General features: G+C 40.9%; 1 pseudogene; it reads right to left on the minus strand.

The window, feature by feature from the left end:
- Window positions 1-7,269: 7,269 nt before the first annotated feature.
- LOC147335343 (uncharacterized) lies at window positions 7,270-21,085 on the minus strand (annotated as a pseudogene).
- Between the last annotated feature and the right edge of the window lie 1,902 nt (window positions 21,086-22,987).

Genomic DNA, 22,987 nt, shown 5'->3' on the forward strand with positions numbered 1-22,987 from the left:
ATCGGTTTATGCCCGACATTATTTTCACGGACCGGCCTTTAAGGTGTCGCGGATAAATACAACAAAATAAAACTAGTACCGGTACCGAAAAAAAGAAGATTTATTATTTATTTTTATTTATTTATTTTTATTTATTTATTATATAACACACGTGAAAAGACCCAGGAAAACCGAGTTAACGATAAAAATGATATCAAAATAAAGCTGAAAACCGATAAAAACCCTGAAAACTATACATTTCACACCTGAGCCTCAACTCTCGCGGCCCGGTACCAAACGACTCACGGACCGGTACCGGTCCGAGGCCCGGGGGTTGGAAACCGCTGATCTAAACTATTTGTTTTCAGAATGTTGTGATGTCTGCAAAGGTTTAGGTTAAAATAACATACCAGACGTGTTGTTTGAAATGAATGAATGCAGAGCAGAGCGTGACAATCACAGTGTGTCTTGTTGTTTGTAACTTTCGCTTACTTTCTCTTGCTGTTTCAATATCTGTCTGTGGAAGATGGGGATTGCCCTGGTTTCCCCTTCAGGAGGAAATAAAATGCAGCTGGAAGTGTTTTTTTTTTTTTTAACAAAATAACTTTAATATAAAATAACTTTGCAGATAAAATAACTTTCAAAAATTTAATTAATTGTAACACATTCTGTTTGTTTGTTTTTTCTATTTTTAAAGTATACTTTAGCTAAAATATTCATTTTCAGAATGCTGTGATGTCTGAAAAGGTTTGGGGTTAAAATAACTTACCAAATGTGTTGTTTGAAGTGAATAAATGAAGATCAGAGCTTGACAATCACAGTGTGTCTTGTGGCATGTGACTTTCGCTTACATTATCTTGCTGTTTAAATATGTATCTGTAGAGGGTGGGGTTTGCTTGGGTTTCCCCTTCAGGAGGAAATAAAATGCAGTTGCATGTGTTTTTTTAAGTAATGAAATAGCTTTGTGTTTATATAAAACAAATAAATTAATTGCAACCATTTTTGTTCAGGTGACTGCTAATCTTCCATTATTAATTATCTCTTACCAGTGTAAGTATTTGCTTTCACTTCTGGTGCACCTGTTGTTAATTTCATCAACACCAAAGGAGCTAAAACTGATTAACAACCCCCTCTGCTACTAAACTGACTAGATCAATATCCCAGAGGTTTAACTGACTAATTGCAATAATCTTTGTTTTCTTTTTAAACTTGTCGAGTCTTGTCTAGGACATTTAGATCATTATTCTAATAATGATCTGAATGCACTGTTGTCCCAAACACGCATTGCTTTTCCAAGATCAGCTCTGTAAATTCTCTATAGGCTCCTCTAATTCATGCATTTGTTTTATCTGTTTACTTATTAATTTCTATTCATGTTATTTCAGTTATTATATTATATGTGACATACTACGACAATGTCTAAGGCAGCGAGAGAAAAAAAGGGAAGGGTGGGGGGGTGATAGTGAAAAATGTAATTAAAAATATAATAAAAGGATAGCGTACAAATTAGAGATGGACCGATCCGATATTATGTATCGGTATCGGTCCGATACTGACCTAAATTACTGGATCGGATATCGGAGAAAAATAAAAAATGTAATCCGATCCATTAAATATCACGAAAGCACCTCACAAAACTTGCAACACGCCGTAACTCACCTCAGGTTAGCACGTCGGAGCAGTATGCATCACGTGATAGAGCGGCTGTGGCATGCGGGACCTGTCGGTGCTCTGGATAGCATTTGGAGCTTCGCTAGCAACCCGGCATTTCATCTCTGACAAAGTTATCCCCGAGAGAAGTAAAGCAAGTGTGTAAGTCCATCTCTGAATGTTTGTAAAGCATTCCTGCGTTAAGCTTAACGAGCGACTGCCTCTCGCTCTCCGGCTGCTACTTCAATCATGAAACTGCTTAACGATCAGCTGATCGGCTTTTCTGTCGTGAGTCTGTCTCTAGTTTGCTTTTGGCCCACTTTGCACCAGAAAGAGGAAACCAGCGGCTGAACAACAGCAGCACGTTTAAGCTTGATCAGCTGTTGTTAGAATTTATTTAATATTACTTTCTACACCAGGATCTTTTTCTACGTAGCTGACGCTGGTAACTGTGCAGGGGCGGATCTAGCAAAGTTTAGCCAGGGGGGCCGATAGGGCATTAACTGGGAAAAGGGGGCACAAAGACATACTTTTCTTTCTTATTCTCATTTAAAATGTCGAGCTTTTAATAAATAATTATCTGACACCCAAAGTTTTAATTTGATGTAAAATGAATAGAAGTCAATTACTGTATATAGTAACTATTAAGTCTAATATATATACCCTAGTAAGCTATAGTACTTTTTCCTTTGGGAAGGTACCATCTGTGCAGTCTGCAATTTTGTTGAAGAAAGATGTTGAATCTATTTAATATTTCTTGAAAAATAATTGATTTCTGTGCATTTTTTTTCACACTGCATCAAATTAAGGTTGATTACGTCGATTAAGCATCATGAGGTGGAGCGTGAGGGGTGGTTCCCTATTTTTTATTTATTTATTTTTGTTGTTGCTGGGAGTTGGAACCCTATTAGTTAGGTTGCTTAATATTTATGCTAAGTACTCTTTAAAATACCAGAATAGGGAGGATGGTGTAGGTCTAAGTTTATTAGATTGATCAGTATTGCTGAACTATGAAATATTTTTTTTGTATACAGGTATAACAGAATAGCTTTAGTGTAGTTGTTGTTTTAAACTTGAGTATGAACTTGCAGACTTGCAAAATGCAGCAAGATATTTTAAAAAACAGTTTTGTTGATTAAAAAACACTATATCGGATTCATATCGGTATCGGCAGATATCCAAATTTATGATATCGGTATCGGTATCGGACATAAAAAAGTGGTATCGTGCCATCTCTAGTACAAATAGAAATGCACAACGTATCGCCAACTATCGCACCTGTAAGAAAAACAAAATACATGATGCATGAGTCGACACTCCTCTTGTGGAGTGTGTGTGTGTGTGTGTGTGTGTGTGTGTGTGTGTGTGTGTGTGTGGGAGGGGGGGGGGGGGGGGGGGGGGGGGGGGGGTTGATAAAATGTATTTGAAAAAGAAGGTGGGAAGTGGCAATATCACCGCCCCAAGAGTCAGAGGCACACATCCGAACATTCAAGAGAAGGAGGGAAGCGCCAGAGGTGCCACCGGCCAAAGGGAGAGATTTCCAAAGGACCAGAGGATGAGCAAAGCCCCGTGACCAGCAAAGCTATACTCTGATTAAAAAGTGTTGAACAATCATTCAAAAAAAATTTTTTTTCCAAAACCTCCTTAAGCAGCAATGATTTTAAGCAATTATTTTCACACCATTTCATGCTGGGGTGCTTGAGGTCATCATCCTGTTGTATGATGCAGTTTGGGCCTCAGATTTTGTTTTTGTTTGTTTTTTTTTGTTTTTTTTTTTTGGGGGGGGGGGGGGGGGGTGATTCAGGTTGTGGTTAAGTTTAGGGATAAGGTTATGGTTAGAGTTAGGATTATGTTTAGGCTGGAATGTGTGTTACTGCCAGGAGCGTCATTCTATTGGATTTCATTGGGAACTGGCCCGATTCTTTGGATACACGAGACCAATAATAACCTGCAGCAGAATGATGGGGACAGAAAAGCGTGAGGAAGATGAGAAACAGAACACATACTTAAACAAGCTGTGGAGCTCCTAATAGACTTTTAAACTGTATTGCAACAGGTGCTACCAGAAGTCACCAAACATGATATCTGAGTTATGTCTCTGGTATTTTCCCTGACCACAGTGCAATACTTCATTTGCATTTTGCTTTTTCCTTCTTCCTTGTTTTGAGTAGTTGCTCCTGTCTACTCCTGGAGAGGGATTGTTGTTCAGGTATTAAAGACAATCCAGAACAAGCAGAAACTGAAAGTATTTGCAGTAAAGACAGTAAATGTATTTCAAGACAGCAAATGCAGCATTTGGTGATGCCTGTGGTTTCTGGACTTCTTAACAGTCCTTACACCTAAAATTATGCTAGTTTGAGTATTTTTCAAAGTTCAAAGTCAGCTTTATTGTCAAAAGCCATATGTACAGATCGAAAACAGGATTTTAAAAATTGCAGTCCTCAGTATTACACTAAAACAACATATGAAAATATGAGACTTTTTGCCCTTCCATAGAACAAGCAGTATGTGCTACGCTGATGACTAGATTGAGTGGATGGCATGAAATAAAAAGGCCCAAGAAATAGAAAATAATGTATTTTAGAGCCAAGCTGAGCTCTTGCCTTGTCAAACACCTTTATACTTGTTGCTGTTATTGTTTTCGCTTTTTCTGCTGCAGATGTATAATTATTAGAACAGCCACAGCAAACATGCAAACTTGCTCACAAGTATTTTAATTATCCTAAACTGATGACCAACTTCTGTTGCTAACATATTTTCTGATGACTATCTAATTCACACCAAGTTTCTTTTCCTCCCTCCTTGTTTTGAGTAGTTCCTCAACCTGGAACGGTTGCCCCTGTATGCTCTTGTAGAGTGGTTGATGTTCAGTTATCAAATACAGGGCAGAACAAGCAACAATTGCAGGTGTTTGCAGTAAAGCATCACACAAAATTCTATCTAAAAATTTTGTTGGTTTTCATGCTGGACTGTTTACCCTTTCACAGAGTAAGCAGCATGCTTGCTGCATTGATCATGGCGATCGTGGCTCAAGAGTTGCCAGTTCATCTTGTAATCGGAAGGTTGCCGCTCCCTACCTGCACTGCACATGTGTACTATATGTACCCACTGCCTGTATTTCAAATTTATATCACATCACAGAAAATTATATTGCTTTCCAGCAAATGTGCTTTTGCTGTGCTGTACTTTGTTCGATACAGTAGGAAACCATAATTGCACAGCTCAACCAAGAAGAAAGAATGTTTCAGTGCTTCACTGTTGCCATGTGAAGGGCCATTGTGTTTAAGAATCACTGTAATTAAACTGTTAATAATAATAATTAAAAAAAATGAAAACCCATTGAATTGAATTGGAAAAGTCTGCACTTCAACTGAGTATTGGGGGGAAAATGGTGGTGGTCCACATAAACAAAAATGTCTATGTCTAATTATACTTATTAGACTTGTTAGACAAGAAAAACACACCTGTTGGCAAGCATGCAAACTTGCTCACAGGTATTTCAAGCATTCTGACTTCTGTCCGACATATTTCCTCATGACTTTCTAGTTCACACACCCTGTTTTTTTTCCCTCTTCCTTGTTTTGATTAGTTATTGCAGCTAGAACTGGGGGAATTACTCAAAACAAGGAAATACTTTTGAACATCTGAAAATGGGTGTAAAAATCTAATAGGTGAACAGTTAAATCGACATTTAAAATCTAAACTGAATGTTGTTCATCTGAGGATTTATTGAATATATTTAGAATTTGCCAATGACAAGATGATTTTTCTTTATCATTTCCTGATACACAAAAACATTTTGTTCATCATACAGGTACAATTAATCGAGAGAGACTATATTTTCTTCTGTTAGACACACTTAGATCTGGTGAATAAACAGTAACATACACAGGAATGCAGCACAATGTCAAAGTGAAGGCATTACGCTTTTCATTTACTTTTTGTCTTGTTTTCTAAGAGATGCACAGAATTTTGATGAATTAGGATGACTCATTTTATTCTTATCCAAAGATTTGCAGAAACCTTGAAAAAAAAAGTGAAATCAGTGTTATGTTTATGTGGCAGTGGAATAAAGGGATTATCTTATACTTATCCAGGGTCTGATTGGTTGTTTTGAACTTTTTTAGGTTGAATTCTTTGTTTGGTGTTCTTAGTTTTGTTTATTTTTTTGTTGGGGCATTTTGGAGTTTTCATTTTTTATTTAGTTTTAGAGATCAACTTGTTCTGTCATCATCTTGTGTCGACTCACTGAGGCTAGGTTAATTCTTATGTTTGTGTTTTTCTTTTTAGTTACGGTGCTCATTTCCTTTTTTATTTTGACAGTTGTTTTATAGTGTTTACCCTCATCCCTGTCAACTACTTCTCTCATTGTCTTTGAATATCTACACCTTTCCCTTCCATATGATTAATAATGTGTCAGTGACACTAGGACCACCTCTAAAGAGACACCCACTGTAAGAGTTAAATACCCGTGACACTGTCAGTTGTTTTAGCCTCTTGGATGAGAGGAAAAGCATCTTCGTGAACCTACAGTGGTCCAGTTGCCTTCTTTAAGCACTCAACACAACCTTTCAGTAAGCATGTCAGCAAGGGGGAAAATGCACCCCAAAATATCAAAGACAATTTATTCATTTATTTTTGGATAACACATAATATAGAAATATTCTACTTGATGTTCTTATTGAAGAAATATAGTTATTTAAAAGTAGGAAGTAGCTTAATTTATCTAGAGGAACAGGTTTTGTGATTTGGTAGAAATACCAGAGTACAAACCGAGTCGACTTTAAAAAGATTTTCACTTTATTAAAAGTTTTTTGTTAAACAAAGAATTAATTTCTTTAGCTTACAAAACAGAAAAAAAAGAAAAAAAAGAAAAAATTCTCTTACTGAGCAGCATGAAAACAACTGATAATTTGGGTAGTTTTATAAAATCTCATTTTTGAAACAAGGAATTTTAAAACCTGTGATGTTGTATCACAGATTCTGTGTTTCTGATTCATGTGCCATATTGGACATAGCCCTTTTTTATGGTGTGATTATATGATAACAAGAATAATAACAAGCAACAGGAACAAAAATGATAAGAGGAGGGTCCCAGCCAATGGTGCTTTGAGAAAAAACCATGACAGAAGCAACGAGTAGAAAACAAGCACCAGTAATACCACTCCAAGATGTTGTTTTATCAACTGTATCACATCTCTTATTTTTTGTATTAGCCATGCTACGCCTACTGCTCCTCCAGTGACTACAGCTGCTGCTGCTGCTGTGCCTCCAGCACCTGCTGTACCAGCACTTGCACCTGCTCCTGTTGCTGCTGCCAAACTTTCTACGGCTGCTGGTACTCCTATAGCTGTTGATAATGCTCCAGCAGTTACACCACCTCCTATAGCTGTTGATAATGCTCCAGCAGTTACACCACCTCCTATAGCTGTTGATAATGCTCCATCAGTTACACCACCTCCTATAGCTGTTGATAATGCTCCAGCAGTTACACCACCTCCTATAGCTGTTGATAATGCTCCATCAGTTACACCACCTCCTATAGCTGTTGATAATGCTCCAGCAGTTACACCACCTCCTATAGCTGTTGATAATGCTCCATCAGTTACACCACCTCCTATAGCTGTTGATAATGCTCCATCAGTTACACCACCTCCTATAGCTGTTGATAATGCTCCAGCAGTTACACCACCTCCTATAGCTGTTGATAACACTCCAGCAGCTACACCACCTCCTGCAGATGCTCCACCACCTACAGATGCTCCACCTCCTAATAGTTTGTTTTCTCTTGCACTCTTTTTGTGGTTTATCTTCCACTTTTCCTTCCGTCTTTTCTTGAGGTTCCTTTTCTTCTAGTGTTTTATTTGGTCCTTCATCTTGTTCTAGTTCATTTGATTTTCCAGTTGTTTTTTCTTCTTGTTTTCTTCTTTTTCTTCTTTCCATCTCCATTTCCTCTTTTTCATCCGTTGCAGTGCCATCTTTCTCTATTGCATTTGTTGATCCTGGTGTTAAAACTACAACAGCTGACCCAGAGAAAGCCTTTGCCATGGATTCTGCTGCAGTGCCTGCAAGTTTGATCATTTAATTCTTAGAGACACTGCTGTTAGCCTTATTACAGATGTCTACTTGTGGCAACATCTTGTTAGTGTAGCACACTCCCTTGTTTTCTTTAACTACCTGGTTTATTGTGTTTAGCAGGTCTACCACTTTAAACTGGCTACTGTCACCCTGTCGGTTGTATTTATTAATTATGTGGTATCGGCTCTTGCACTTCTTCACCAGGTCACTCAGATATTCATTCTGAGCTATGAACTCTTTTACCTCCATTTTATCTGAGTCTGGGCCATCCTGAGTAAAGACAACTGCAGCATATTTGAAAACTTCCTCTGAGAAATACTGGTTTATTTTCTCAATAACAGCCTGCTGCTGCTGCTCTGTGGATTTCTCCGCTTTGAGCACAATGAGAAAAGCATGAGGCCCTGGAGTGCACTCAGTGATACACCTCAGTATTTCAGGCTTCAGCTTATAGGTGTTTTCACTCTTGTATGCTTTTCATACATGTTTCATACAAGACAGATAAAAACTTTATAAGATTTATATATATCTTTTCCATATGGGAGTATTTCAGGCTTCAGCTCCTCCTCTGATCTACCTGAGCCAGCGAAATCAGGAGTGTTGATCAGGGTAATCCTTCTTCCATGGAGAGATTTGGACTCAGTTTGACATTCAGTGTTGTTAACCTGGAGCACGTCTTCTCCATGGTGTTTGCTAGGCTGCTTTTCCCAGCAGCACAACCCTGTACAATTTTTCCACTGGAAAGAAGTGACGACAGAAAATTAATAGAGCATTTGAGTACTCATATGTTGTAATATTGAGCTCCAAAAATATACATATATGTGTCTGGTGTTCAGCCAGAGGTTTGTGCTAAAAAAAAAAGATGTGACTCTGTACACTGTCAAACACGCCCTCCCAGACTCCTCCATTTTATTTACAAAAAAGAAAAAAACATAGGGCCAGGAGAGCAGTCAGTGATGATGCTTTCCTCGGAGACACAACTGAGTCAAACTCATGTCTCCTCAAGCATGTTGTTACCTTTGATGTACTTTTGAACCCCAGCTGCTTTTCCTTCCATGACAATCATTGTTGGTGGCACTAAAAAGGCAAAACGAGTGAAAATAACACATTAGACAATTCTGTTTTTCTGTCAATGCTTGCCGTCAGACTGGGGTCTGGGATGCAGGGCCTCCCTGCTACTGCAGATAAGGAGGTGGTCCGCTTGCCTCCACCCCAGAGAGAAGGGTTACATCTCCTGGGTCTAGGTGCGGCTTGCCCCTCTGAGGGCGGGGGTACCTGGACCTGGGATATAGAGTATGTTTGGGGAGTGCGACTGTCTGTGCAGTGTCTATTTGTGTCTGTCTACACGTTGGGTGAGCGCCGAGTATTTGGTGGTGCATATGGGGTGGGAATGCACGTCTGTGTCCGCGTGTGCCTGTTCGTCTGTGTCTATATGTCAGGTTGGGTCTTAGACTCAACCTCTCTGGGTACATCTCAGGCCCTCTAAAGTACGGAGGCCTATCTCCCCTCACCACACTCCCTGCCGGTGGCTGATGCCCTCAGACGTTGGTGTGTTGGTGGTCCTTGGCGTCCGGGGCTGGGCGCTCATGTATGTACCGGCTCACTCCTGGTGGCCTATTGGTGGGGCCGGGCGCCTGTGGCCCGGCTGGGCCCCTTCCGGGGGGTGGGATGCCCTCAGACCTCTGGCCTCTGGGCCTGAAGCTCGGTCCTCTCTGGCACAGCTGGCTGCCGGCAGAGCCCGCGGACACGCCACTGCAACCCCCTCTGGCCTCTGCTCCGTAGCTGCTGGGTGACCTCTCGTTTGGGGCTCTACTCAGCTCTTCCCAGGAGGGTGGCACGGTTCCCCCCCTTTTGGTGGTCCTCCTCGGGTCCTTGTACTCTGGGGCCTCTGGATATCTGGGGCCTGGATCTCCTCCATACCTGCTTCATGCCCTGAGGGGCGGGGCTATGGCTCCCCACACTCCCTAGCAGATCGTTACATGGAGAAACCTTTGGAATACAAGCATGCTGATCCACACAGGTGTGCACACAGGTGTTCACAGACGCGGACTACACCTTTCTTGGCTGCTGCCTCAAAGCACATTGTGCGCTGTCTATCTTGCGTGCTGCACAATATCGTTTAATATTTAGTATCTACTGTTATCTACTGCTAGCTAGTTTATTGTGATGGTGCTGTTTTTTTATTATGTTGCTCTTTGTTGTTTGCTTTCTCTTCTGTTTTTTTTTCTCCATACAGGTGATCCAGGTGTTTTGTTTGTTTTTCTTTTTTCCTCCCCCCTTTCTCACCGCCTCTTCTCCCCTCTGGTTTTCTTTCTCTCCCTCTCTTTCTTTCATTCTTTCTCCCTGTCCTATCCCCCAGTCATGTCTGTCCCGTTTGTAGCAACCGAAAATAAAATAAATTCATAATTATAATAAAGGTCAATCAAATGGACCAATATGGCAAGGCCATGATGATCCACTTGGTAAAATAAATCCGCTTGGCATCTTTCTTGGCCTTAAGACAACAATTCTGATGGCTAAAGATCCAAACGGGACAAAAAAAAGGAAAAAAAAAAAAGACAATTCTGTTTTTGTAGAGTTGTTTATTCATATTTCTGTAAAAAAAAATTACTAATATCAGCTCAGTTCATTTGCTACATTGCATAGAGAGAAATAAAGTCATACTTTGCAAAAATCACATTAGATGAAATGACACAGAAATACTGCATTTATTTGTTTAGTTATTCAAGATACCTGTCATGTCATCTTTCTGTGCTTCTCGTGGTGTTACCACTTTAGCGCTCACGTTTTCCTGCAAACCTGCTACATTTTGACAGAAAGCTTCTGTGAGAGATCCAGCTGCAGGGCCTGTTAATTTGATCCATACGTGCTTAGAGATGCTTTCCCTGATTTTAGCAGAGGGATGGGGGATTCCAGAGTGTTCTAGAAGAGATAAATTGCAGTGTTTAATTAATGGTGTACATTTATGTAGCTGGAAAATCCATTATCACTCATTTATGCTTTTGCTGAAACAATTGCACATATTTGTAAAATTCTTAAATCACCAGAAGAGGTTAAAAACATCCACAAAATGATGACGGCATAGGAGAAACGTGACATTGCATTCTGTGGAGCCGCAATAAGAATCAAAGTAACATATCTGCCTTCATGCAGCATGTCGAGTTGGTTTGGCAAAGCATGATCACGAGCTCCAAAACCAAAGATACTTTTTAAAAAGTTCATGTTCATATGATGTCATCTTTTTAACACTAACTTTACAAGAACATTTTTAAACTACCTCTTTAGACATTCTAGAGTTGCATTTATTTGAGTTGTACAATCTATAACTTTAATCCAAACTGTAACTCACTGTGAGGAATGTGTTTTGGCTGAAAATGTACATTTTAAATGCATGCATGAGATGGGCTATGTATGTGTTCTCTAGATTTATTTTTAGCACTTAAAATCTGTAAGTGTCAATGTCATGCATTACTCTAATATTTATAAACTCTCTTGAATTTTCACACAGGTCAGTAACTCCTAAGGCACCTTCAGGTGAAAATGGGCATTGAAGACAGTAAGCAACATCTCTGCTCTACTAATGTTTGGTTTTGGCTCCATCTAGTGGTTCCTCAAATATAATGCAATGTTATGTCATCAAGCTTTGTTCTCGTTGGTTTCACTTTTGATTTCTTGGTCTCTTTGATCCTGCATTCACTGCGCGGCCTTTTAGGGGGACTGACAAAAAACAAGCTAATTTGATTTGTTTGTTTGTTTTTTATTCAATTATAAAAAGGTAGAAAATGCCATTCAGATCAAAGGTATTTAATGCAATCTGGCTGACAGACTAACATGATGAGTCATGTGTCATAAAAAATCAAAAGTGCCAGCAGGCTACGTGCTTGGTTTGGTCCGACATTTCTGTGATTGTGATTTCATCACAATAGTCTCAAAGCACCAACCAAGTGTCGTTTCCTTCGATTATTTAGTAGACTTATCGAAATGCACATGGTCGTTATGACTGCAGAATATTAGGGTTAAAATAACTTACCAGGCATGTTTGCAGCACTATTGCTGTTTGAAAAGTTGGGGTGGAGAGAGCTGCGGATTTCAGTTTGAGTGGAAATAAAAAGTGCAGCTGAATGTTTGTTTTCAGTTGCTGAATTCTGCATTTGCAGAATATCTTAACACAGATGTGAGGTTTGCCCTTCTAGACTAGAACAGAAAAGATAACTGTTCCAGTGGTCTTGCTATGAGCTCCTATATGCATTCTTTTCTTTTTGTGCCCTTGCCACATGGTGTAAATTCAGTAGAAAGTACCGTATATAGCTACACATGACTGGTTGCAGATAAGACACATCCTTTGTGCAGAAACATGCTGAACATTAAAGGATAGAAGAAGCCCAGGTCTAATATTAAGTCAGATTTTAAGTTTTCTTGTTAATATTGATTTTATTCACCTTGCTACGACATCATACATTTCAGAAAGCCAAAACAAGAAACTATAATCTATTATGAATAAACACAAACATACAAATGTTAAAATGGGTAAATTCATCTTTTCTAAGTAGAATAGAATAGAATTCAACTTTATTGTCATTGCACATGCACAGGTACAGGGCAACGAAATGCAGTTTGCATCCATCCAGAAGTGCTTTAGTGATATAGATATATTACAATATATATTAGCAATAATATAGATATGTGAGTATAATGGGTCTATTATGGTATGTTATAATGTACACGGTATGAAGTATGTTGTGAATATTCTATAACTATAAGTATGTACAGGCTGTAGTGAGTACAAGCTATGTACAGGATATGTACAGGCTATAAATATGAAAAACTATACAGAATATGAAATAAATAACTTTACAGAATCTGGGATATACAGCTATACAGAAATGGGAACTATGCAAGTTGTAAACAGTTGTAGGATTAAAGATTATCGAATGTACAGAATGATTATTTACACAGAGCTATACAGTAGTGCAGTTAAGATAAGTGAGGGTGTAGATAGTTTCTACAGAGGCTATATAAAGTGCTAGTGGTTGTGAGTGGTGGTTCAGTCCATGTTATTATTGTGTTTGAGGGTACAGTTGTCCATTGTGGGTGTGTGTATGTTCAGTCCATGAGTTTAACGTGGGTCAGATGTCAGGAGGCAGAGTTCAGGAGTCTGACAGCTGTGGGGAAGAAGCTGTTCCAGTACCTGGTGGTCTTAGTCCGGAGGCTCCTGTAGCGCCTCCCAGAGGGCAGGAGGGTGAAGAGTCCATGTGATGGGTGACTGGGGTCTTTGATGATTTTCCCAGCCCTTTTCAGACACCGCTTCCTGTAGATGTCTTTTATGGCAGGAAGTGGTGCTCCGGCGATGCGCTGGGCAGTTTTCACGACCCTCTGCAACGCCTTCCGGTCCGAGGCAGAGCAGTTCCCGTACCAGACTGTTATACAGTTGGTCAGGATGCTCTCGATGGTGCAGCGATAGAAGTTCACCAGGATGTCTGAGGACAGGTGGTTCTTCCTCAGAGTCCTCAAGAAGAAGAGGCACTGGTGAGCCTTCTTGACCAGCTTGGAGCAGTTGGTCGTCCAGGTGAGATCCTCGGAGATGTGGACTCCCAGGAACTTGAAGCTGCTCACACGCTCCACAGCCGTCCCCTTAATGTGGATGGGTGGATGTGGGTCAGCATTCCTCCTGTAGTCCACGATGAGCTCCTTGGTCTTCTCGGTGTTAAGCAGCAGGTTGTTTCTGTCGCACCACTCAGCCAGACGATCCACCTCCTCCCTGTAGGCGGCCTCATCGTTGTCACTGATGAGGCCAATCACCGTGGTGTCATCTGCAAACTTAATGATGGTGTTGGAACCATCAGCAGGTCTGCAGTCGTGGGTGAAGAGGGAGTAGAGGAAAGGGCTCATCACACAGCCTTGTGGTACACCGGTGTTCATCGTGATTGTAGATGAGCAGCGGTTATCCAGCCGGACATGTTGGGGGCGGTTGGTCAGGAAGTCCAGTAACCATTTGCAGATGAGGGAACTGATACCCAGGTCTGTCAGTTTCCTGATGAGTTGTGAGGGTTGGATTGTATTGAATGCTGAACTGAAGTCTATAAACAGCATTCTGGCGTAGGTGTTGTTGTTGTCCAGGTGTGAGAGGACAGAGTGCATTGCGATGGAGACTGCATCCTCTGTGCTCCTGTTCCGGCGGTATGCGAATTGGTGGGGGTCCAGGGTGGGGGGGAGACAGGATTTGAAGTGTGCTAGGACCAGTCGCTCTAAGCACTTAGTGATGATGGGGGTGAGTGCTACTGGGCGGTAATCATTGAGGCAAGATGGGTTGGAGTTTTTGGGTATCGGGACGATGGAGGTGGATTTGAAGCAGGCCGGTACCACAGCGTGGGCCAAGGACAGATTGAATATGTCTGTGAGCACTCCTGCAAGCTCCCCAGAACACGCTCTGAGAACACGCCCGGGGATGCCATCAGGGCCTGCAGCCTTGTGGACATTGATCCTGCTCAGCACCGCTCCTACATCGGTGGGGGAGAGAGTCATAGGTTGGTGGTCTGGCGTCATGTCTGCTTTGGTTGTGGTTGTGGGGTTCCCTCGCTCAAAACGAGCATAAAAGTTGCTGAGCTCGTTGAGGAAGGAGACATCAGAGGATGCGGGGGAGGGTTTGGTGGTCCTGTAGTCTGTGATGGTCTGGAGTCCTTGCCACATGCGTCGGGGGTTGGAGTTGGAGAAGTGTTCTTCTACCTTCTTTTTGTAATGGTGTTTGGCTTTTTTGATGCCCTTCTTTAGATTAGCCCTGGCTGTACTGTAGGCGTGTGCATCTCCTGACCTAAAGGCAGTGTTGCGGGCCTTCAGGAGGAGACAAACATCCCGGTTCATCCAAGGCTTCTGGTTGGGGTACATGGTGATCCGTTTCTGGGTGGTGACACTGTCTGTGGTTTTGGAGATGTAATCCAGTACAGATGAGGCGTACTGGTCCAGGTCTGTGTGGGTGAACATATTCCAGTCTGTGTTTTTAAATCTGTCCTGGAGCACTGCGTCTGTCCCCTCTGGCCACACTTTAATTGTCCTCACAGCAGGTTTCACACGTTGGATGAGTGGTGAATACCGAGGTGTGAGGAACAGGGAGAGATGGTCCGATTCTAAGTGTCTGTATCCCTAAAGGTTTAATCGCATTTACACCAGGACATTATTCTAAATACGATACTAAATCAGTTGTTATGAAGCATATAACAATTCAATTCAGCTTTTTTTTCTATATCTCCAAATCACAACAACAGTTTCCTTATATTAGACATTGCATGTTGGTTTAAAATCTAACAGTGCAAACATATACTTTTTAATACTTGGGAATATAAATATACCTTTTGTGGTATATTATCACTATATTGCAATGTCTGTATTGTTAAATCATATACAATGCAATTGTTAATGGAACTAAGAACACACACATGTACACTATCTCTTAATTTCATGACAAGAATAATAGCAAGCAACAGTAACTGTAAGCAGAAAAGGGTCCCAGTAAGTAGCAAATCGAGAAAAGGCCATGGCAGAAGCAATACATTTGGGGGGGGGGGGTTGGTAAGTCCAAGACTAGGGCCTAAGGACCTTGGAAAGAAAAGCGTCTGGACTTCTTTGAGTTGCTTGAAGACGTTTCACCTCTCATCCAAGAAGCTTCTTCAGTTCTAAGGTCAAAAGGTGGGGAGTCCCAGATTTAAACCCAGTGGGAGTTTCCCCCCAAAGAGGGACAAAGAACCCCTGATGATCCTCTACCTAATCACATGAGCCAAGGTGTGAAAGCGGGTGTGGGTCCCAATCAGCCAAGGTTTCGGGTAAACTTATAGTGAAACTTGGCCACACCCTATCATGTGATTTCCTGAGGTCAGATGGCCCAGGATGTGAGTGGGTGTTAAGGGGTCTGGGAAGGGAACTCAAAACTGGATTATTGATGGCAGACAATTGGTGTCGTAAACCACCGCCTCTGTTCAAAGATGGTCGCTCACAGTGGACATAGATGGCTTCTTTCACTCCTCTTTCAAACTATCTGTCCTCTCTGTCCAAAATGTGAACATTGGCATTCTCAAAAGAGTGTCCTTTATCCTTAAGATGCAGATGGACAGCTGAGTCTTGTCCTGTGGAGGTGGCTCTTCTATGTTGTGCCATGCGCTTGTGAAGTGGCTGTTTGGTCTCTCCAATGTAGAGGTCCTGGCATTCCTCGCTGCAGGGCGATCGTGGCTCAAGAGTTGGGAGTTCGCCTTGTAATCGGAAGGTTGCAGGTTCGAGCCCCGGCTTGGACAGTCTTAGACAGTCTCGGTCGTTGTCGTTGTGTCCTTGGGCAAGACACTTCACCCGTTGCCAACTGGTGGTGGTCAGAGTGTGTGTGTGTGTGTGTGTCAGACACAGGTGGCGCCAGTGTCCGGCAGCCTCGCCTCTGTCAGTGCGCCCCAGGGTGGCTGTGGCTACAATGTAGCTTGCCATCACCAGTGTGTGAATGGGTGGATGACTGGATATGTAAAGCGCTTTGGGGTCCTTAGGGACTAGTAAAGCGCTATATAAATACAGGCCATTTACCATTTACCACTGTACAGCATACACCACATTGTTAAGTCTGTGTTTTGGAGTTTTGTCTTTCGGGTGAACCAGTTTCTGTCTGAGTGTGTTGCTGGGTCTGAAATACACTGGGATGTCATGCTTGGAGAAAACTCTCCTGAGTTTCTCTGATACACCGGCTACATAGGGGATGACAATGTTGTTGCGTCTGTCCTTCTTATCCTCCCTGGCTGGTGTCTGATCTTCTTTTCTGTGCATCTTTGCTGACTTTATGAACGTCCAATTAGGATAACTGCATATTTTAAGTGATTCCTTTACATGTGTGTGTTCCTTCTTTTTCCCTTTAGGCTTAGAGGGAACATGTTCTGCCCGGTGGTGTAGGGTCCTAATTACTCCAAGTTTGTGTTCCAGAGGGTGATGGGAGTCAAAGATGAGGTACTGGTCCGTGTGTGTGGGCTTTCAGGAAAGGCACACAGTTATCCTTTGTGTCTTCCCTGGTGAACTTGATGTTTTTGTCCACGGCGTTAATGTGCGCAGTGAAGGATTCCACTTCTTGCCTTTTGATTTTGACCCAGGTGTCGTCTACATGTCTGTACCAGTGGCTGGGTACTCTCCCTTTAAAAGAGCCAAGAGCCTTTATTTCCAGTTCCTCAATGTAAAAGTTGGCTACAAGATTAGGGCCCTTTCTCAATTCTAAGTACGCAAGTACGTACTCGCGTTCTCGGCGAGACCGCACGGAAGTACGGGAGTACAGACATGCCGAGAACGCGAGCACGAATATTGATAAAGTTTACCTTTATGTACAAAATCGGAATATCGCAAAATATTTTTAAAAAATTGCAATAATATCGTATCGTGCGTTAAGTATTGTGATAATATCGTATTGTGGGATGTATGGTGATTCCCACCTCTAATAAATAACAGTGAGACATTCCAAATACATGAAGTCACACATGTGCTTCAAATACAGTAATGAACCACCAGGTCATCATCCAATTTCACCTGTAATCTTGTATCACCATTGCTCTCTGAGCTTTGTATTGGTTCTTCTGTCAACTGACAAATAGGACAAATATGACAATAAGAATAAAATGTGTAGCTGCTTCAGTGTTTCTGTCAATTTGTGCAGATCTTGACTCATCAGTAATGTTTGTAGGGTGAGTGCATTTTAAAACTGTGCAAACTGCACTACAAGGTGGAATATTTGCAAAATCTGACTACCTTATGATATTTTGTCTCAAAAATTAACCCTATGAATATGTCAGTACCATTAGGATGAAATTATTGTGTCACCAACATTTTAACTTTAGACATATAACTTTAACAGCCTCTGTAAACTAATATCCTGGCTTGCTCGAGGCTGCCGTTTTCTCTGACAGTTTCAATCAAAATTAGAAATGTTACTCTGGGAGACTGAGAGAACTAATAGTGCTGCCTGCTGTGCAGTTAGTTTCCAAAACACGTTATTCATGGTCAGTGTTGGTCAAGTTACTTGAAAAAAGTAATCAGTAACTAATTACTGATTACTTCCCCAAAAAAGTAATCCCGTTACTTTACTGATTACTTATTTTCAAAAGTAATTAATTACTTAGTTACTTTTTAAAAACACGATTTACAACCTGAATAGGTAATAAAGTGATAGATCTTTCAGCCCAATTCTACTTTTTCTGCATAATCCATCATACAAAATGTAATCAAATGGAAAAGTCTCTTTTTTTTTAACTTGTTTTATCAGTTTTAATCTTTTAACTTTATGCATCAAGCAAAAATTTAATTATATGCAACATTCTCTGACTTGAATAAATTAGTTTAACATTTAAACCTATTTTCTGCACATTCCAGCACATAAAATAAAATATTTTTTGTGTTTACACTCACTCTTTCAAATAGATGCAAGTAAAACACAGCAGAAAATAAATAAAGTCAAAGACTCAGCGGTCCTGTTGCTCTATTTTCACCTGTAACGCAGGACTGGGGTAGGCGGAGGTTTACCCTGGTGCAGGTGTGCCGCGGTCAGTTGAAGAATCCGCGAGTTTCTCTGTGAATTTCCCATTATGTCGTAGTGCACTCGGTGCTTGCTCGGAAGTTTAGGGGTTTTTTTCGCTGTAAAAAGTTTTCTTCCCACGCACAACGGACACTAATGTTTTTGTCACTTTTTATGGAATCAAACTCAAAGTAAGGTCAGTACTTCCACGCTTTAAACGCTGCACGCTCATACTCTCTCCCACAATCGATATGTGATCCATTGTTGATCTGCACACAGCTGTTGTCACTAACGGCGCACTCGCTTACGTCACTGTCATGAGACATTCTCGCAAAAAAATCACGGTTTTAGTAATGCAGTAACGCAGCGTTCCTACGGGAAAGTAACGGTAATCTAATTACCGATTTTGCAATAGTAATCCCTTACTTTACTCGTTACTTGAAAAAAGTAATCAGATTGGTTAGTTTTCTGATGCCCATCTCTGTTCATGGTTACATACAGTTTTAGACTGATGTGGGCCAAAGCCTAGCATAGCCTGTAACGTTATTATGACGGACACATTTTATGCGTTAACTTGGCTTTAAGTGACTTACAGGTTTCTGTGAAAAATACTTTCTTATATCCAGGTCCTTCCTTTTTGCTGCCGTCCTCCTCGCAGTGCAGGCAGTGTTGCCAACTCCTCAGTAAGGAAAATCGCTATTGGTTGTCCTAAAAGTCGCTAGAAGTCGCTAAATGACGTCATCGCCTAATTTGCATAATTGGTCATGCTAATCTAATTGTAACCTATGTTGTTGGAGAGAGAAATAACATCGTGGAAGAGACATAAAGTGAGTAAAAAATGTCCTAAATGCATTTAGAGTTTATTTATAACTACAAATTAAATTTCTTTTAGCAATTATTGTTTTTTTAATGTCACAATTCCAACCCTGCTCCTTTACCCGGGCTTGGACCGGCAAAAGTGACCCGAAATAGGCACTCTGGTGGAGTTACTTTGTGTGTGTGTGTTTATAAGTCGTTTTAAACCTTGTGATCCACAAAACAGCATAAGAGTAAAAGAGTAAAAGAAGAACTGACTGCGTTACAGTAACCGCTGCTTGTTGAGAGTAAAAGCAATACGCGCTTTCACGTCTTTTTTGTTAAGGGGTCTGAAAACTCGCTAAATATAGCGACAAAGTCACTAAGTTGACAACACTGAGCGCAGGTTTGCCGCTGCTAAAACTAAACAGAGCTCCCTGAAAGGCACAGCCAATCACATTGGCCATATTTGTCACATGACGTAGGACTCCAGTAGAGAACGTAATTTAACTCTTTCTGCACCGCTGGGTGAATGAGACGTTGACAGATCGTTTTTTTCTTTCTATCGGGTTTGTTTTTCTTTATTCGAAGAGATCGAATTATTGGTGGGGACAATTCAATAACCACTGGATATTGGTGGGGACACGTCCCTTCCGTCCATGCCAAATCTACGCCCTTGCTCTGCAGAAACTTGGCAACCTCTGCACAGGGGGTTAATAAAGGCAAGAAACCTTTTTCTGTTGTAATTTAAAGACCACGAATGTTGTGAGAAAGCGTGTTTTCATGAATTGAAAGAAAACTAACCTTCCCGCTAGGGCTGGGCCATATTATACCGTTCACGGTAATACCGGTATAATGTTGGGCAATGATAAGAAAATGAAATATCGCGATAGAATATGGCTAAAACATGCATACTTTGGATCAGGTTTGCTTTTTCAAGTACTGGCAACTTACTAGATTTGAAACTGTCAGTTTCTTTTTTTCATAATAGGCTTAGAACAACACCTTGTTTTCTCAGGATAGTGATTCCTGTCATCTGAGAATCCTACTGACTAAAACTCATGTCAACTCATATATGCTGTTACCTTTGATGTACTTTTGACCCCCAGCTGCTCCTCCCATAAATATCATTGTTGATGGCTCTAGAAAAGCAAAATGAGGAAGAATAACATGTACTGATTAGCGTATTTGGTTAGGGCTGTTTTTTTAATATTGCCACAAGAAAGACTATTAATCTCAGTTTAGCTAATTTGCTTTAGAACATTGAAAGGAAATAGGCAATGTTTTTTGACTACCCTGGATAAAATGTCACCAAAATGCTGTATTTGTATATTTATTTAGAATACCTGTCTCAGGTTTGATTCTTCCAACCACATTTTGTGTTTTGTCTTCTCCTTCTGTTGTCACTCCTTTTGCTTCTGTCGTTTTTATCATGGTTTCCTTCAAAACTGTAACGCTTGGACCGAAGAAGGCTTTTTTCAAAGGATCAACTGCAGGGTCTGTTAAGTTGATCCATATCTGCATAGAGACACCACCTGGATTCATTGGTTCTAAAAGACACAAATACCAATGTATAATTAATATACAAATACCAAGAAAAGGCTTCAAGAGCAACTTGAAGCTGGATTCTATCCAGCCATAGCCAGAGCATCCGCATACTAATCATTAAAGTCAAAGTCTGTCTTTGTGTTTCTTGGGGGTTTTCTGAACAAAGGATGATCAAACACTCTGAGGTCAAAACAGAGTTAAATTTTATTTAACATTGAAATGTTACATTTATTATTGGCTTTTTTTTAATTCTGGAGACCACATATTAGTAAAAAAAAAAAAATATTGAATGTAATTCAGTTAATAGATTATCACAATGATCCATGCCTCACAAATACCCAATACCAGAAGCATTTTTTTTCTCCAACGAGGCTGCATGCTTGTCTTCATGTAACGTTTTTGCATTTGCCATTACTGACTTACACACAATAGGCTTAAAGCATCATCCAAGTGTATTCGTTTTCAAAACGCAGATATTGTGATGTCCACAAAGTATTAGTGTTAAAAGAACTTACCAGACATGGTGTTTGAAGTGAAGAGCAGAGCTTGACAATCACAGAGTATCTTGTTGTTTGTGACTTCAGCTTAGTCTCATTTGTTAAAATCAGTGTTGGGACTAACGCGTTATTAAGTAACGCGTTACAGTAACTACGTTATTATTGTGGTAACGAGCACGGTAACTAGTTATTATGCCAAAACCAGGAACGCGTTACTCGTTACTGAGATTTAGATAGGCTCGTTATTCGTTAATTCGTGTGGTGGCTATCACGGAGCTTCCACAGATTCAATAACATTAGCAAGTGGTGGAGGCCAGCAGGTGGATGAGGGAAAGGGGACGCAGGAGGAGAGACCGAAGCGACCGCTGGTCTGAGTGTCAGGTGAACTGAACTTCAGGTAAGAAGTTATAACCTGCAGTCTATCTGGGTCAGATATGAACCAAGTTTAGGTGGAGTTTATTTTCGTTATGCTGACTTTTTCGTCTAGCTAGCATGAGGGAGTTTCTATACAGCTGGGTGGGTGCTATGATGTTACTGATGTTGAACTTTATTTTGTTCATAAGGTTAATTATTAGAGTTGCCAACCGTCCCGTAAAAAACAGAATCGTCCCGTATTCAGAGAAAATATTACGCGTTTCGTATTGAGGTGAAAAGGAACATTTTGTCCCGGACTTCAGCTAGAATGAAAAAAGACACAAAGCTGGATTTATTCTGTCGTTACGCTGCACAGCTGCCTCTTCTTCTCTCATTCTCTCCTGTTTCTACTACAATCATGAAACTGATCAATGATCAGCTGATCGGCTTTTCTCTTGTTTGTTTATCGCCCACTTCACGCCAGAAAGAAGAAACCAGCGGATGTTGCGCTAAACAACAGCAGCACGTTTAAGCTTGATCAGCTGTTGTTAGAATTTATTTAATATTAATTTCTAGTATCAGCTGATGTTTGCTGGAGCCACAGCTGTAAAGCTGCTGGTCATGATGTCGGTTTGGATATGTGGTAAGAGGGAAACATGAGGATGAAACCAGGAGATGTCCTTACTGAATCATCAGAGCTGTGATGGAGAAACAGGTTTACCTTTTAGGTGACATGGATGAGTTGAAGGGAAGTTATGAACTGTTTCTGAGAGACAAATAACCCCAGGATCCTTTTTTAGGTAGCTGACTGTGCTAGCTGGTAACTGTGCAGGGGCGGATCTAGCAAAGTGTTGCCAGGGGGCCAGGTAGGGCAATAACAGGGAAAGGGGGGCACAAAGAAATACTTTTCTTTCTTATTCTCATTTAAAATGTCTAGCTTTTAAAAAATAATTATCTGAGTCTTACAACAAACGATTGATAGATTGATACATATATACCATCAGAACAGTGTACATCACTGTCACAACAGTGTTTGTTCATTCAACCAACTGTTAACTAGGGCTGAACGATATATCGCATTTGCGATAATATCGCGACATGATCAAGTGCAATTTTCTAACCGCAAAGGCTGCGATTATACTCTGGACATGTCCAAATTCATGGGCTGCATCCTCCTGAGGCCGCATTTGTAGACCGATTACGTCACAGCGACGTGCCGAAGGCTGTCCAAATTACTACCATATCCCAGAATTCATAGCGCGGCCCAGCCAAACTCCAGTTTCCAGCAATGGCGGCCGCTACTAAGTTTTAAAATTACTCATACTAATCTTTCTGGGTCACAAAATAAACTTTTAACATATTTTCAGGCGAGAAAGTAGTTGTGTAAACATCAAATATCTGCTCGGTTTATCAAGATATCCCATATTTGCAAAAGTGCTTCGACGTTTTCAGAGGCGTCTGCTACCCACCAGCTCGACAGCTAGCCGGGAGCTCGAGGGTTACTGATGCGGCCGAGAGCGGCACAACTCCCGGCACATCATTTTCAGATCACCGCGGAGTTTCGCTGCTCGGG

Source organism: Aulonocara sp. 'chitande type north' Nkhata Bay, linkage group LG3 (genome assembly GCF_057382095.1).
Source record: "Aulonocara sp. 'chitande type north' Nkhata Bay isolate Kocher_YH1m ecotype deep benthic linkage group LG3, A_spYH_male_GT1.1, whole genome shotgun sequence".
Lineage (NCBI taxonomy): Eukaryota > Metazoa > Chordata > Actinopteri > Cichliformes > Cichlidae > Aulonocara > Aulonocara sp. 'chitande type north' Nkhata Bay.